Genomic DNA, 18842 nt, shown 5'->3' with positions numbered 1-18842 from the left:
TAATTATGCTGTTGTAATTCAAATGCAACTAGATTACACAGATTGCTTTAGTTGACACTGTCTTCGGATTAGTATGTTACCAGCAGTCTCATATTTTAGTGATCTTAGGTATCTATATGATACATCCATAAAAGAACTGATTGCATTCACAAATGCTCACAAATCTTAAAAGTACAATTATTATGTAAAAAGTAGGGTAAAGGATAAAATATAATTATTTAATAATAAGGGCAAGAGGAGAGAAAAAAGGAAGGAAATGGTGCCACCACAATTCGGCGTTCCATAAATTGGCACTTTATACAATAGGTAACAACCATCCAAACAAACTGTTAGTGGTTATAGGTAAGAAATGCCCCACTCAAAACAATCGGTTTCTTGGGGATATGGCTTTTTTTTTTATGTTCCGCATCAGCTTTGGAGCTTCGACCAATCCAGATTCGCATAATGCAAAGTCCATTAAAGGATGAAGAGCTCAAATATGAAGTCTCTTATTAAGGGTGAAGAAATCCTATCTATTCCGTCACTATCCTTCTTGCTCATGAGGACCTAATGAGGATGTTAACAATTGATAATTGGCGCATCAATTTGGTTGATGTTCCGCTCGATCAATCCAGATTCGTGTTATGCAAAGCCCATTGAAGGAAGAAGAGTTTGAATACGAAATCTCTATCTCGCCACAACCTGTGGTGGTCATAGGGACATGATTAGGCTGTTAATAATTGATAATTGGCACAACAATTTGAAGCCGGGATTAGATTCTAAATTGCTCAACGAGACATAAGCTGCTGGACTAGTCATCGCCCTTCTAGTCGCGGGGTTGGGGAGTGGGGGTTGGGGGGGGGGGAGGGCTCGGTATTTCCTAAGGGGGTAAAATGTGTATGTGACAAAATAAGGAGGGGAGAAACAGAAAAGCAGAATAAATGAGGAGCACACGTTAAAATAGAATAGTACAGGGGCTAGAGCGATAATATATTTCTTCCCCCCTCTCCCCCCCCCCCCCCCTCGGGACGAAAACCGCGTAACACCTTTGCTGTATGCGTGAAATGTCCGCCGCGGCCGTAAGGAATATTTTTGTTTGAAATATATGTAACTTATTATTCGCATAAATAATTCCGCCATGAAATAAAACAGGAGCCCACAAAAAGGGGTTCCTAAGAAGGTTGTCACTTGCAATATTTGTCTTTTTTCTTTTTACTTCTAAAATTAAAATATTCGGCATCTTTTATATTTATATTAGAGCTAAACTTCACAACTTTATTATTACAAACCGAAATTTTATATATCAGAAAGTTTATAAGTTCCTAACATTTGGCAAAACCATATAAAAGACGCTTTATAAATATTTAAAATTTGGCTTCAAAAGAGTGAGGCTTATTATGTTTATATAGAACAGTTTTATTATCAATAGAGTAGACTGAAGGTTTAAGTAATTTATATCGAGCAATTGAATGTTCAAGTCATGTACAATCTAAGCAAACTTCTTGTTAAACTCTGATGGTTGATGATTTGTTTTTTAAAAAAAAAAGGAAAACAAAAAAGGCATCTAATGTGGACAAAAAATTTGACGGTTGGGGGAGTATAAACTTGCTCTTTTGTGCACATGCACCTTATAAAAATGACTATAATGAGTAGTATAGTATAATTGGTTTCAGCCTGTGGCCAAAAGAATTGGCTATATAACACAAACGATATATGTTTTCTTTTAATCTTTTCATTTAACTCTGGATTTTTTTAATTTTATTTTTGGCATTTGAATCTATGTACTTAGCATTTTGTCAATACAATTGATAGAATTTTCCTCAATACATATTGGTTACCCTTCCTTTAATACTTTTCATTGTTTGACCAAATAGCCTGGTCCAATATAGCATGGTAATGAATGTCACGGACTTTTAAGGATTTTGTTTAACACTACATTTTTTATTTTATTTTTTGTAAAAAAAAAAAAAGCAACTTGCGTCATTTGTTTGTGTAGATCAATCCTATCTATTGAATGTTTTTTCTTTTTAATATGGTAAGGTATTAAAAAAGGGTGAATGAGAAATGGAGAGAAATGAAAATTTTGAGTAAATTTTTTTTCCAAATGCACTTCATGCAGCTCTTAAAGAGTTAAGAAGGCAAGCCTCGCGCCGCCGCCGTCGTCGCTCGCTCGGCTCGGCTTCGGCTTCAGCTTCAGATTTGGTCAAATAATCAATTGATTGATTAATTTTTTGGACCAAATTTATTTGTTAATAGTGAATATTAACGTAATATTATCCGTGTTTGTAACAGATGTTTTCCAATCCGTGAATATTAATGAGCAAGTGCTTATTCCACCATGTTGAGTGCTTCCTCCATTAATTAAAAGCCTTAGTGCTCCAGCCACCATGAGAAAATGCTTCACCAAATGAGTGTGTTTACCAGCTGATTACACTATAAAAGAAAGGTGTCAGCAGCTTGTTGAAAAACAGAAAAAACGGACAGAAAACAGAAAGCAACGAGCAATCTAATTTCCTCTTCTGTTATCGCTCAACATTGGCTATAAATTGCATTCCTTCCTCTCAGAATTTCCATTCGACTTCTGAGTTCTCCTCCTTTCTTGTGCATTGCTTTAAACTATAAACAAAGCAACCGTAAGTGTGATTTGCTGCCGAACTTTGTGTTCGCTGAAACACTGGGGTTTGAAGTACTGCTACACCAGTGTGTAATTCGTTCTATCCTGGGAGGAAATAATCCATAACCTTGGGTACTATGAGGGGATTAAATTCCTTAAAGAAACACTGTGAATTCAGTGGGCTCGAATTAATTACTGTTTCATTTATATTTACGTTTATAGGCTAACGTTCTTTTCTCCAGAATTATTATTTACAAATACAGGTCAAATAAAAATTAACAAGCTTATAAAAATATTAACAGCTACTATTGATCTTCCTGCTTCACCTAACAAATGAACGTCGTAATAATAATAATAATAATAATAATAATAATAATAATAATAATAATAATAATAATAATATTTTAAGTTATTTTTTTCACCAAAAAAACATTTTACTTCAATTAAAAGCGTAGGGGCTACGAATAGAGAAGTGCTAGCATGGACACAATAATTTAATTTTAGAAGGAAAATTATTTCTTAGATATTTCACAAACGTTACTCCGAACCCTGCGCCGACAATTTTTTGGGGACAAAATTCATGAATTACCTGTATGCGGAATAGTTTTCATGCTGGAAATTTGAACATATTTCAACCAGTGTTTTAAAAGGCGTTTTCGGGGTGAGGCGCACCAAAAATACCCCAAGGCGATAATGTGGGGCGAAAGTCTCAAGAAGCGTACTCCCAGCAATTTGGGGCGGACGCCCGGACATTTGGAGCATACACCTGGGCGTTTGGAGAATATGCTTGGGCGTTTGAGGCGCATTTTTGTAGCGAGGCGTAAGCCCAAAGACTTTTTCAAATTAAAACAAAATTTATTGAATAAGTCCTTCATATAATATTCAAATTCTCAAAAAGTCAACTTGTAATTAATCAAAAGTTTTAAAAAGGAACTGAAATGTATTAAATTTAAAAGTCAAGACCTTTTTTATTGATTGAAGCCCCAATTTATGGCCTTTTTCAATTCTTTATCTTATCCGCTAGTCTGCTAATATATCTCAAAAGCAACGAATATTCAATTTTTCTTACAAATACAAAAGGAACTCTATTCTCCTTCATACCAGCAAGTTCAAAGTTCAAATTGCAGGTTAGTCATGTTTTTTGTTCATCCATGTAGAAAACTTTATTCTTTTCGACTCAAGTTACTTGTGCTTGTAAGTAGCGTATAATAAATTGTATGTATACACACACACACATACATACATACATATATATATATATATATATATATATATCAAGTTACTTGTGCTTGTAAGTAGCGTATAATAGATTGTGTATACACACACACACACACATATATATATATATATATATACTGTGATTATATTATTTTATAAAATATTAAAAATTAAATATTCATGGGGCTTACGTCCCGTGCCTCGGAGCTTACGCTCCGATGAGGCATACGTAAAACGTTTCGCCTTACACACTTACGCCCACGCTTACGCTTTTAAAACACTGATTTCAACAGATATTGCCCAACTGTAAAACAAAAGACTGTTTTCTTTAATTGAACTCTAAAACTGGTTTATAAAGTAAGTATAACAAATATTTAATTAGTTATTTGTAGTTTATGGAAAACGGAATATTGAATCTATAAAAAACTGGAGCCTCTCAAATTAATAAGCGTTTTGTGACAGAATACAATAATAATTGAAACAGAATGTAAAAAATATCGTAACAAAACTTATACGTATTTAGCATGTTTGTCCAAACACACACAAAAAAAATACTTTTAGTTAGAAGTAGTCTGTATTTAACTAATTAATTTTAAAAAAAATTAAGCAGCAATTTAAAAAATATTTCTAAGTGTATTTTTAGAAGTACTTTTGAAAAAAACTATTTTTTTTAGTTTTTCAAAAACAATTTCTAATTCTATTCAAAAATACTTTTTTTTCTCTTACAAATTTAATCAAATACCTTAATTTATAAAATAAAAAATACTTTTAACTTTGAAGAAGCTTGACGCTCACAAGTAGTTGCCAAAAACTTCATGACCACCCAAAAGAAAAAGGAAAAATAATGCTGTAACTTTACGCTAGGCATTTAGGGGGAAGAAAGTTATATACTCCATAATTTTATGAGGTCATGTTTAATATGACACCGTTTTTAAGGAGTTTAAAAAAACTGTTACATAATGTATATTTATATTAATACAGTTAGACCTCTCTATAACAACATTCTTATATAATAGAACTTTACTATAAAAGTCAAGGTTTTTCGGAACCGAATATCATGTTCTGTTACAATATATATTCTCTATAAATATTCAAAACAAACGGGCTGATATAGATCAAAGTATCTTATATCGGGTGGATTTCTATATTGTTTGACTCAAAGATATTGGAACCTTTTTGAACAAATCAATTAAATAAAATGAAGGAGTAAATCTTAGTTAAACATAATAAATTCCAGATCGATGAGCTAATTGAAAAAATAGTATCTGAGATGAAATAGAGGTAATCAATCTTATTGAAATTCTTCATTGTGGCTCCCATTAATCAATGGGGAGGTTGTTTTACATATTTTTCTGGAGATTACTTCGTTCTTTTTTTCATTATGAAGATTACAAAAGAGAGAACTAAGGAAGAAGGATGAAGTGGAGAAAAACCTCCATTGTCCGAAGGTTTTCCCCTATTATATATAGTCATGGGACCTTTGCTATTTACTTGGTCCGACGCTCTCTCACACTATGTCTGCCTTGGTCATCCTCTAAATGTTGCTTCTTCTGACTCGACGGGTATCGAGAGTGCTGGATGTGGAATAGACCATGTCGTCTTTCGCTGCCTTGCCGCTTGGACGGTATGTTGGTCAGCTCGCGCAACGGTAAGATTTTGACCAATACAGTTAGTCCCTCCGTCTGTCGGGGTCGTCCCCTATCGGGCTAGGCAAACGGATCATGGTTGCTACGAACTCGAGAGAAATCTGACTGCTTGTTCCTTGGTTGTGCTTCTTAGGTTTCAAGTGAGGTGACATCGCTCTTTTGATATCCTTGGACCGTTGCGACTGTTTCGGAACCGAAATGTCGTTTGGTACTGAAGCGTTGTTTCGTGGTTGCTGCCATTATGACACACGTTCCTGGGGAACCGAAACGTTTCGTGCCCTATCAGATTCGATTGACGACTCTTGGGTTTCGTGCTTGGGGGATTTATGTCTCTTATAAATAGAAGGAACACATCATTCGATTGACACACTTCTTTGCCCATTACTTGAAAGAATTTTGCGAATATACTTTCTTCCTGATACTCCGAATTTTCATTCGCTCCCAGTTGATTGGAAACTTTCATCCTTCATTTCCATTGTCTCTTTGCCACACTATCTTGACAAAATGGCTGGTGATTCTTCTCACACTGATCTCCCTATCACAATTCCGGCGCCGGAAAATGTTGCTCTAGCTACCAGAGGAGTAGAAGTGGTGGAAGATGAGGAGGTCCCATCAGTAGCCGAGATTTTGCCTCGTCCTGGGAGAGAATGGACTGACTTCTGCAGTCGTGTCGGGGTGGAGTCGGAACCTGTCCCCTCTGTCATAAAAGAAGAAGAAATTGCAGAGTTGAAAGCTAGGTAGGGAATCCCCAGTTACGTTGACATGCGGCCGGCGGTAGGGAACGACATAGTTCATTTTGACCGTCCCGGGTACTGCGTGTTCTACGCCTATCCCTTTCTTATTAGATACACATTTCCTCTCCCTCTCCTGGTGGTAGATTTCTGGCATTTTTATGAGGTATGCCCTGCCCAACTTTCATTGTACCTGTACAAGTTGTTCCTTATATTGCTCAAGTTTGCGGAACTCGCCGGTCGTGAGATCATTTTGGATCACATGCTCAATATCTTCGCCCCTCAACTCATTCGCGGCACGATGATTCACATGCGTCCTCGGGGGTCGAAGAGTCTGGTGGTGAAAATGGATGATAGGGCTAATCGTCGTTCCTATGAGAATTATTTTTATGTGCGGACCGAGCACATTGTGGCGGATCCAACGGGGTTCCCTGAGAAGTGGAACTTTGCACGTAAGTTTCTTATGTTTTTAGTCGGTGAGATATCCGACCGCTTTCGTTACAATACTAAACCATGATATGTCTCTGCAGCTGAGAAATTGCCCCTTCCATCTGTCGAAGGTATCCGTGAGTGTGTGAGTGCCATCCTTCCCCATACAGCGGGGGTTCGCACATGGTCGCCATTTTATGAAAAATTTGGATGCAGGCCCCTTATAGGTGAGATGTTGTTTCTGTTTGCTATTTTCCCTCTCTTTTTACTTAGTTTCTTATGTGTTGTTTGTCGTTAGCAGGGAGAGTGCGGAGAGCGAGGGCTCCTCCATTAGCTTTTCGTCACCCGACATTGTCTGCTTGCCCTGCTGCAGCACCTACCGCTCGGTCTTCATCGAAGGCTACTTCAGTTGAATCTGGGACTGTGGTTATTCCTGCGGAGGCCACCTCTCAAATTGAGGTCCCAACTCGTGTCGCTCATCTGACGGGTGAATCTCCCCGTGCTGAGGAAGAAGAAGGGCAGTCCAAGAGGCGACGAGTGGAATTCGAGATAACCCCTCGAACTGTAATACACATGGACGACTCTCCCTTGACAGGGTTTGGGGCGGGGATTGATATCACTCCGCCTGTAGATATGGAGCCTGCCGTTGTATCTGCCCCGTGGATGGAGATTCCTGCCACTGTCGTTGATCAACAACCTGCCATGACGGGATGCCAGATTTTTGAGGCCGTTGTTGTGGTTTTGGACGTACCCTTGTCCTCCGTACTTGGTCGTGCTTCCTCCTCAGCCATTGAAAGAGGAAAGGGTGTTGTGGTCGACGACTATGAATCTGAGTCAGACCTCGATCCTGATGATGTTAGGATGTTTGAGGAGGGTATTACCCACTCGGTGGTTCGTGCGGAAGGCTCGGCCCATATTTTTGAGATCTCTTTGGATGTTAATCTCATGGGGGACACAGAAGATCTGGTGCCACAGTTCGACATTTTATGCTCCGCTGCCGAGAACGAGGCTCTTCGGAACGTTCCTGATATCGATTTGATGAATGAGGTGGCCGCTATAGGCTTGAGAGTACGTTACTCTTTTCTTTTATACTTCTCTCGTTTTTCTTGTTGATATGGCTTTAACCCATCTTCTCATTTTTCAGACGTACATGATGGAAGTGGAGAGTATGCGTAGGGCCGTCATTCGGGCCCAGATTTTCTTGAAGATGTTGGAGAAGTATCGACGCTATCGCAACAAGTGCCGTGAGATGCACGAATGGCTGAGGGAGAATCCCGGTGCTCGATCCCTCGGTAAGGAATTGGAGAAGAGAGACCAACAGTTGATGGAGGCCATTAGCAGAAATAGTGTGCTCGAGGAGCAACTTCGCACGAAGGACGAAGAGCTTGAGTTGGGCAAGGGGTAGCTGCAGAGTATGATTATCTACAGGGGAGACTGAGGTCAATGCAAGACGAAATGGATCAGAATCTTATCAAGGTCGAGGCGATGAGTGCGTAGTGGATGGGAACGTTGGCCGAGTTAGAGAGAAAGGTTTCCGGGTTGGAGAGTATCGAGAGTGCCTGGTCCTCAACTACGACAAGGGAGACGGCCCTAGAGAATATTAACTGCATCCTCCAATCCGAGTAGGAATCAGAAAGGGCGACGACCACGCTAAGGGAGGCGAGGCTTGATGAACGCATTGGTGAGATCGATCGAGAAGTGTTGATCTTGGGGGATCAAGTCGCTGCTCTGGAGGCTGAAAAGGAGCAACTGTTGGCTCAAATCGAGTCTTCCTCTGTCGCCGACCCCCGTCACTAGCACGAGCTTTGGGTTCATGCTGAAGCCCAGCGGGATATATACAGGAGTTTGTGGGAGGCGGGCAATGTTACTAAGGTTGTATATGAAGAAGCACGGGCAAAGGCTCGAGAGGCTCGTGTCAACTGTGGTTATAACTCTGCGACTCCAGAGGCCGATGAGGGCGCGGATTATAAAGGAGTACTTCCTGGAGATGGTGGTGATGATGGTGGCGATGATAACGCCGAGTGAAAGAGTGTTGTCTTTGTCCGTTTTCTGTTTTTTTATTTGTCGTCAGTCGTCGTTGTTTCTTTCTCCTTTCCTATTCTTTTCTCTTTTTTTTTATCATTGGTTAGGGCCGTATGTAATCTGCGACTGTTTGCGCAGTGACTTTGTATAAAGAAGAATTTTTTCGTTATTAATTGCTTTGCACTTTATCTTTGCTTTGGCTTTTCGTGACTTTAGTGCGAGGTAGATTCCCGTATGGCGCGTCCCTATCTTTCTTTCCCTTTATATTTTCTGACGATTCATGGCCTTAGGAATATTTTGAATTTTCTCTTCGGCGATGGCTCGTGGCCTTGAGGGTGTGACTCCGAACTTTTGTCAAAATGTTAACCCGTCATCGTCGATCGAGGTCGAAATCTTCTCTTTGGTGAAGGCCCTTGGCCTTAAAGGGTGTTATTTCGAACTTGTCAAAATGTTAAACCGTCGTCGTTCGATCGAGGTCGAACTCTTCTCTTTGGTGAAGGCCCTTGGTCTTAGAGGGTGTTATTTCAAACTTATCGAAATGGTAACCCGTCGTCGTTCGATCGAGGTAGAACTCTTCTCTTTGGCAAAGGCCCTTGGGCTTAAAGGGTGTTATTTCGAACTTATCGAAATGTTAACCCATCGTCGTTCGATCGAGGTCGAACTCTTCTTTTTGGCGAAGGCCCTTGGCCTTAAAGGGTATTATTTCGAACTTATCGAAATAGTAACCTGTCGTCGCTCAATCGAGGTCGAACTCTTCTTTTAGCGAAGGCCCTTATCCTTAAAGGATGTTATTTCGAACTTATCGAAATAGTAACCCGTCGTTGCTCGATCGAGGTCTAACTCTTCTCTTTGGCAAAGGCCCTTGGCCTTAAAGGGTGTTATTTCGAACTTATCGAAATAGTAACCCATCGTCGTTCGATTGAGGTCGAACTCTTCTTTTTAGAGAAGGCCCTTGGCCTTAAAGGGTGTTATTTCGAACTTATCAAAATACTAACCCGTCTTCACTCAATCGAGGCTGAACTCTTCTCTTTGGCGAAGGCCCTTGGCCTTAAAGGGTGTTATTTCGAACTTATCGAAATAGTAACCCGTCGTTGTTCGATCGAGGACGAACTCTTCTTTTTGGCGAAGGCCCTTGGCCGTAAAGGGTGTTATTTCAAACTTATCGAAATAGTAACCCGTCGTCGTTCGATCGAGGTCGAACTCTTCTTTTTGGCGAAGGTCCTTGGCCTTAAAGGGTGTTATTTCGAATTTATCGAAATATTAACCCGTCGTCGTTCGATCAAGGTCGAACTCTTCTTTTTTGGTGAAGGCCCTTAGCCTTAAAGGGTGTAATTTCGAACTTATCAAAATAGTAACCCGTCGTCGCTCGATCGAGGTCGAACTCTTCTTTTGGCGAAGGCCCTTAACCTTAAAGGGTGTTATTTCGATAAGTTCGAAATAGTAACCCATCGTTGTTCGATCGAGGTCGAACTCTTCTTTTTGGCGAAGGACCTTGGCCTTAAAGGGTGTTATTTCGAACTTATCGAAATTGTAACCTGTCGTTGGTCGATCGAGCTCGAACTCTTCTTTTTAGCGAAGGACTTAGCCTTAAAGGGTGTTATTTCAAACTTATCAAAATAGTATCCCGTCGTCGTTCGATTGAGGTCGAACTCTTCTTTTTGGCGATGTATCTTGGCCTTAAAGGGTATTATTTCGAACTTATCGAAATAGTAACCCGTCGTTGCTCGATCGAGGTCGAACTCTTCTTTGTCGCGAAGGACTTGGCCTTAAAGGGTGTTATTTCGAACTTATCGAAATAGTATCCCGTCGTCGTTCGAATATGGTCGAACTCTTCTTTTTGGCGAAGGCCCTTGGCCTTAAAAGGTGTTATTTCGAACTTATCAAAATAGTAACCAGTCGTCGCTCGATCGAGGTTGAACTCTTCTCTTTGGCGAAGGCCCTTGGCCTTAAAGGGTGTTATTTCAAACTTATCGAAATAGTAACCCGTCGTCATTCGATCGGGGTCGAACTCTTTTTTTTGGCGAAGGCCTTTAGCCTTAAAGGGTGTTATTTCAAACTTATCGAAATAATAACCCGTCGTCGTTCGATCGAGGTCGAACTTTTCTTTTTGGCGAAGGCCCTTGGCCTTAAAGAGTGTTATTTCAAACTTATCGAAATAGTAACCCGTCGTTGTTTGATTGAGGTCGAACTCTTCTTTTTGGCGAAGGCCCTTGGCCTTAAAGGGTGTTATTTCAAACTTATCGTAATAATAACCCGTCGTCGTTCGATAGAGGACGAACTCTTTTTTTGACAAAGGCCCTTGTCCTTAAAGGGTGTTATTTCGAACTTATCGAAATTGTAACCCGTCATCGCTCGAATGAGGTCAAACTCTTCTCTTTGGCGAAGGCCCTTGGCCTTAAAGAGTGTTATTTCGAACTTATCAAAATAGTAACCCGTCGTCGTTCGATCAAGGTCGAACTCTTCTTTTTGGCGAAGGCCCTTGGCCTTAAAGGGTGTTATTTCGAACTTATCGAAATAGTAACCCGTCGTTCGTCGATCGAGGTCAAACTCTTCTCTTTGGCGAAGTCCCTAGGCCTTAAAGGGTGTTATTTCGAACTTATCAAACCCGTCGTCGTTCGATCGAGGTCGAACTCTTCTCATTGGTGAAGGCCCTTGACATTAGAGGGTGTTATTTGGAACTTATCGAAATGGTAACCCATCGTCGTTCGATCGAGGTTGAACTTTTCTCTTTGGTAAAGGCCCTTGGCCTTAAAGGGTGTTATTTCGAACTTGTCAAAATGTTAACCCGTCATCGTTCTATCGAGGTCGAACACTTCTCTTTGGCGAAGGCCCTTGGCCTTAAAGGGTGTTATTTCAAACTTATCGAAATTTTTAACACGTCGTCGTCCGATCGAGGCCGAACTCTTCTTTTCGGCGAAGGCCCTTGGCCATAAATGGTGTTATTTCGAACTTATCGAAATAGTAGCCCGTCGTCGCTCAATCGAGGTCGAACTCTTCTTTTGGCGAAGGCTCTTATCCTTAAAGGGTGTTATTTCGAACTTATTGAAATAGTAACCTGTCGTAGCTCGATCGAGGTTGAACTCTTCTCTTTGGCAAAGGCCCTTGGCCTTAAAGGGTGTTATTTCGAACTTATCGAAATAGTAACCCGTCGTCTTTCGATTGAGGTCGAACTCTTCTTTTTGGTGAAGGCCCTTGGGCTTAAAGGGTGTTATTTTGAACTTATCGAAATAGTGACCCGTCTTCGCTCAATCGAGGTTGAACTCTTCTCTTTGGCGAAGTCCCTTGGCCTTAAAGGGTGTTATTTCGAACTTATCGAAATAGTAACCCGTCGTCTTTCGATCGAGGTCGAACACTTCTTTTTGGCGAAGGCCCTTGGACTTAAAGGGTGTTATTTCAAACTTATCGAAATAGTAACCCGTCATCATTCAATTGAGGTCGAACTCTTCTTTTTGGCGAAGGCCCTTGGCCTTAAAGGGTGTTATTTCGAACTTATCGAAATAGTAACCCGTCGTCGTTCGATCAAGGTCGAACTCTTCTTTTCGGTGAAGGCCCTTGGCCTTAAAGTGTGTTATTTCGAACTTATCAAAATAGTAACCCATCATCGCTCGATCGAGGTCGAACTCTTCTTTTGGCGAAGGCCCTTAGCCTTAAAGGATGTTATTTCGAACTTATCGAAATAGTAACCTGTCGTCGTTCGATCGAGGTCGAACTCTTCTTTTTGGTGAAGGACCATGGCCTAAAAGGGTGTTATTTCGAACTTATCGAAATAGTAATCTGTCGTCGCTTGATCGAGGTCGAACTCTTCTTTTTGGCGAAGGACTTGGTCTTAAAGGGTGTTATTTCGAACTTATCGAAATAGTATCCCGTCGTCGTTCGATCGAGGTCGAACTCTTCTTTTTGGCGAAGGATATTGGCCTTAAAAGGTGTTATTTCGAACTTATCGAAATAGTAACCTGTCGTAGCTCGATCGAGGTCGAACGCTTCTTTTTGGCGAAGGACTTGGCCTTAAAGGGTGTTATTTCGAACTTATCGAAATAGTATCTCGTCGTCGTTAGATTGAGGTGGAACTCTTCTGTTTGGCGAAGGCCCTTGGCCTTAAAAGGTGTTATTTCGAACTTATCAAAATAGTAACCACACGTCGGTCGATCGAGGTTGAACTCTTCTCTTTGGGCAAGGCCCTTGGCCTTAAAGGGTGTTATTTCAAACTTATCGAAATAGTAACCTGTCGTCGTTCGATCGAGGTCGAACTTTTTTTTTTGGCGAAGGCCCTTGCCCTTAAAGGGTGTTATTTCAAACTTATCGAAATAATAACCCGTCGTCGTTCGATCGAGATCGAACTTTTCTTGTTGGCGAAAGCCCTTGTCCTTAAAGGGTGTTATTTCGAACTTATCGAAATAGTAACCCGTCGTCGCTCGATTGAGGTCGAACTCTTCTCTTTGGGGAAGACCCTTGGCCTTAAAGGGTGTTATTTCAAACTTATCAAAATAGTAACCCGTCATCGTTCGATCAAGGTCGAACTCTTCTTTTTGGCGAAGGCCCTTGGCCTTAAAGGGTGTTATTTCGAACTTATCGAAATAGTAACCCTTCGTCGCTCGATCGAGGTCGAACTTTTCTCTTTGGCGAAGGCCCTTTGCTTTAAAGGGTATTATTTCGAACTTATCGAAATAGTAACCTATTGTCGTTCGATCGAGGTTGAACTCTTCTTTTTGGTTAAGGATCTTGGCCTTAAAAGGTGTTATTTCGAACTTATCAAAATAGTAACCCGTCGTCGCTCGATCGAGGTCGAACTGTTCTATTTGGCGAAGGCCCTTGGCCTTAAAGGATGGTATTTCGAACTTTGTCGTAATGTTAACCCATCGTCGTTCGATTGAGATCGAACTCTTCTCTTTGGCGAAGGCCCTTGGCCTTAAAGGGTGTTATTTCGAGCTTATCGAAATAGTAACCCGTCGTTAGTCCCAATTTTGGAGAATCAGCCATCCTCTGGGGGAGTCCCAGTTCGCTTGATATTGTTCGCATCAGAGAGTGTATTGTCGGAGAGTACAAAACGTTGATGTTTCAGATTCATGTTCGTTTTGCGCACCCATTGAAGTTTCCTTGTCTGATTCCTGCCTTCCCGCCTAGAGGTGTCATCGGCGGGCGATGTTTCGGTTGTCTTGTAGTAGTTTCCCGTTCTCTGAATGAGATGTTTCTTTGCTCACTCGCCTGTACGGCACATGTGTTTCTGCTTGAGCAAAGAGCAGATGGTGAGTTAAAATGATACTTTCCTTACCCCCATCCGATGGATCGATGAATGAGAGTAGGTTTGTAACGTGCTCGTTTTGTCTGGCATTTCGACGGTTGATGGGGCGATGATTCCGAAATTTGGTGACTGTATTCAGCTCTCTTGCCCCTCCTATGTTGCACCTTTGCCCTGCGTGGGTTGGGCTTTGCCTTAGCGCTCTTTTCGATTGGTGATCGTGTTTCTTGTTTTTAAATCAAAAGATATTGAAACCTTTTTGAACAAATCAATTAAAGAAAATGAAGGGGTAAATCTTAGTTAAACATAATAAATTCCAGATCGATGAGCTAATTGAAAAAATAGTATCTGAGATGAAATAGAGGTAATCAATCTTATTGAAACTCTTCATTGTGGCTCCCATTAATCAATGTGAGAGGTTGTTTTACATGTTTTTCTGGAGATTACTTAGTTCTTCTTTTCATTATGAAGATTACAAAAGAGAGAACTAAGGAGAGAGGATGAAGTGGAGAAAACCCCCCATTGGCCGAAGGTTTCCACTACTATATATAGTCATGGGAACCTTCGCTATATACTTGGTCCGACGCTCTCTCACACTATGTCTGTCTTGGTCGTCCTCTAAATGTTGGTTCTTCTGACTCGACGGGTATCGAGAGTGCTGGATGTGGAATAAACCCTGTGTCTTTCGCTGCCTTGCCGCCTGGACGGGATGTTGGTAAGCTCGACCACAACAGTCAGATTTTGACCAATACATATATGTCATATCTATTAACTCCTATAAAATCACATCACTTGCGATAAACGATATTAAAATTACAAATTTTCAAAATATATTAATATATCCGTCTTTGTTATAAAAAGAAAGTATTCTATTAACTAAAAATTATTTGTAGAGTTTTATTTGACCGACACACCATTTAGCAATTTCAGAAAATTATTTGACAACCTTAAACTTTGTTGGTGCGAGCTTATATTTTACACCTTCGATGTATCTATTTTGCTTTAACAAAGAGACGAAAGCATATCAAAGAAGATCTAAATTAGTTACAAACTATTGAAATATAAGAACTATCGAATATTTCATTTAAAACCAAGTTCTTGGTCATGTTTTGGCTTAACTTTATTGATTTCTCGGACCCCAAAAAAATGATTTCTCGAACTTTCTACACTCCAGGTTAGGGTAAAAACATCAGATTAATAGATCTATAACATTTGTTTGAACATGAACTTGTCTCACTTAATCAAGTTAGGTAGTAATATATTTTCACCTATTAAATCACGCAATCTGAGCTCTTAGCTGGACCTTGGAATTCCAGATCAGATTCTCTGGTTCACAAAAGAAAATTAACAAAACAAATAGACAAAATCAAAAATTGAACAAACTGACGGAAAGAAAGCACAGCAAAACAATCGAAGAGTGTATTAATTAGATAAATCTCGTCATTCAAAAATTGGTGATATAAATCGTTAAACAACAGTATAAAGTATGAGTTCAGTGCTATCAATTTTCGTCTTTGAAACAACCGCCCCAAATCGAACCCCAGACACGTCTTCACTGCCGGAAACGCCAATCTGGTGGTTGTGGTGGTGGTGGCCGCCGAAGAACTGGAGGTTGTGAAGATCGCTATGGTGGTCTTCCTCGTGTTTGCAGTTGCTAGGAGGATGGTAATACATACGCGATGTTTGAGGACAGTGAGAGTTGAATCTCGCCACTATTCTCGTCGCCGCGTCCAGCAACTCGACGTACTTCCCCATTTTCCGATATTGCAAAAGAAGAATTAAGGGAAGTAGTAAAGGAAAATGAGGAAGAAAGAGAATGTGTTAGAAAGCGTCCCAAATGTCGGAGCCCATAAAATTTGGGGAAGAAGATAGAACGTTTCTTTGCTTGAGGAAAATGTGAGGGGATATTTATATACTGGGGTTTGGGGTTTTTTTTACTTTTCTTTTCGGTGGCTTTGCTAGATATGCGCTAGGGTATTTAATGGTTATTTGCACCAAAGTCCATTGACTTTGGCTTATTGTCATTTAGTGCCCTCAAAGTTTCAGAAAATACTCTTTAACACTTATAAACTTACAATAACAGCGTGGTTGGCAAAGCTTCTTTTTGGTCATAATTGTTTTCTTTTTTTTTTTTTAAATTGCCAAAAGTGATTGTTTTTCTAAAGCTAAGGTATTTGATCAATCTTTTTTGTGTGGAAGCAGAAATAAATTTTGAGAAGCAGGAAAAAAAAGTTCTCCTCAAAAGTACTTTTGAAAAAATAATATTTAAAAGAAATTTTTAAAAGCTTGATAAACACAAATTATTGCTTAAAAATATTTTTTAAATTAATTAACCAAATACAAATTACTTCTCATCAAAAGTACTTTTTAAAAAAAATATATTGAAAATAAGCTTGTCAAATAGGCTATAAGTCAATACTCAATAACACTATTTTAAATGGAGAAAATGGGACCCAGTCATAGTCGATGCAACATTTGAACGCCTCAAAAGTCCGAAAGGTTAAAGTCTCATGGAACTAATTATTCTAGATGGTCATTCAATGAATAATGGAGTAATATACTTCACATATTATGTAATTAACTAGTGTTAACGTACGTGTATTATATGTGTACATTGCATCAATTATTATTAAATATATACAAGACGAAAAATTATTAAAAAATAGCAATTGAAGTTAAAATAAATGCAATATATAATTAAATAATAAAAATTAATTTACATGAACAGAATAGTTAAATTCAATATCTTTCGGACATGCAAAAGATGGTGAATTTAGTTGGATTAGTTAAATAGTATTTGTAATTATAAATAACTTATTGTATCGAAAATAACTATGTATTTCACGTAACATCTCTTTATAAATGTTACATTCATAATGTTATTACATAAGAAGATAATGAATTTGTAAAAAGATAAGTAGTGATTATAAGGAAATAACAAATATTTTAATATTAATGTAATTATAAATTTTGGACAATCGATCTTTTCACAGAACTAAGAGACATCTCTTTCAGTTGATATAAAATAAAATATAAAAACTTTATGCTAATTCCAATCGTATAACAAATCAATTAGTTTTTCACTTTTCTGAAAAATAAAAAAAATAATATTTAATTTTAATTTATCAAGATTCTAAAATTGATATTTTGTGTAGAAAATGAGGTTAATCTACTTTTATAACAAAAGAGATTAAAAGTTTAAAAACGTTCTATGCTATTTACTTTCATTCTTTATCCTTTTTCTCGGATTGATTTCACTCACATTTTGTCGGTAATAAATATTCTGTATTTGTCAAGACCCAATTCTCCATCCGTAAGATGTCGTAACGGCATGTAGTCTCTACGACTAGGTAAGCCTAATAATTGCAAAAAAATCGAAAATATAGACAGAATCAACAACTAAATTTCAACAGATAACTATATAACGGAAAAATGTCGCTCAGCATGTGCAAGTAAACCAGCACTCGAGTATAAACAGTATTTTCATAACCCAGTAGTCACAAGTCACAAGCTCTAATAATTTGTCTAACTATTTTTATACATCAGTAATTAAAAGAAATAAAGGAGGAATAACATAAAAGGGATAGATGGGGACTCCGATGTCTGCGAACGCGACCAGATGTACCTTGAAGTCTCCGGAGCAGCAGTAAGTATGCAACTAATAGTGGGGCTGGTAGGAGGTACCTGGATCTCCACATAAAATATGTGCAGAAGAGTAGCATGAGTATACTATAACGGTACCCAGTAAGTGCCAAGCCTAACCTTGGTAGAGTAGTGACGAGATCATATCAGGGCCCTACTGGTATATAATAAGTAAGACAGAAGATATAATAATGTGAAAAGACTGAGAATCTAACAAGGATAATTCTACAGAAAATAACAACATAACACATAGAGATAAATAATTGGGGCGTTCCCAAGATACCGTCTCGTAGTCCCAAAAGTAAATGCTCAATAGGGGATCTTCCGAGGTACCGCCTCGTATTCCCAAAAGTAAATGTGCAAGGGGATCTCTCGAGGTATCGCCTCGTAGTCCAAAAAGTAAATGTGCATGAGGATCTCCCGAGGTACCGCCTCGTAGTCCCAAAAGTAAACACAGCTCGAAACCGATGAAAACAATAATTAACCGCAAGAACTCCACAGTTTAAGACTGAAACTAAATCAAGAAAAAATAGAAATTCAACTAAGCATGCCACGCAGATTTTAAATAGGCATTTAAGACATGTAGACATGCGATATCAGGCTAAACAGGATAATTACACATGCTGGTATAACTCAATTAAGATGTAATAGGTTACTACTTAGTAAAAACCAAATTTTTAAATAATTAGCCCGTGTACGCACTCGTCAGCTCGCGTACACGGCTGTAAGGCCCTGTAAAGTTTTTCCTAAAACTCAGGATTTCGTGGTACCGAGGTAGACTTATGTGTTAAAGATACAAACTTTTTGGGTTGAACAGTGTGCTGAGGAGTTAAGAAAAATGTTGGCAGAAAAAGACATTTCTGCGGTCCACTATGCAGCCGCAAAATTGCTTTGCGGGCTACAAAATGGCCGCAGAGTGAAGCAGAAACTTGAGAAAAAATTATGGACTAATTCGGGTCCATTATGCAGTCGCACATCGATTTTGCGGGCTGCACACCGATATACAATAATCAACTCTCGAGATATACACAACTCTCCTAAGACCCGGAACACCGTAAGTCACAAGCTTCTAAGAATTTCTAACTGTTCTATATATCAGTGTTTAAAAAAAGGGAAGAATTAACATAAGGGGATAGAGGGGAACTCCGAGGTCTGCGAACGCGGGCAAATATACCTTGAAGTCTCCTGAAAAGTAGCAACCATGCAACTAAACTCGAGGCTTGTAGGAGGTACCTGGATCCGTACTCCAAAAATATGTGCAGAAGAGGCATGAGTACACCACAACGGTACCCAGTAAGTGCCAAACCTAACCTCGACCGAGTAGT

Source organism: Nicotiana tabacum, chromosome 22 (genome assembly GCF_000715075.1).
Source record: "Nicotiana tabacum cultivar K326 chromosome 22, ASM71507v2, whole genome shotgun sequence".
NCBI classification, from domain to species: Eukaryota; Viridiplantae; Streptophyta; class Magnoliopsida; order Solanales; family Solanaceae; genus Nicotiana; species Nicotiana tabacum.
Note: the sequence above shows the minus strand (reverse complement) of the source record.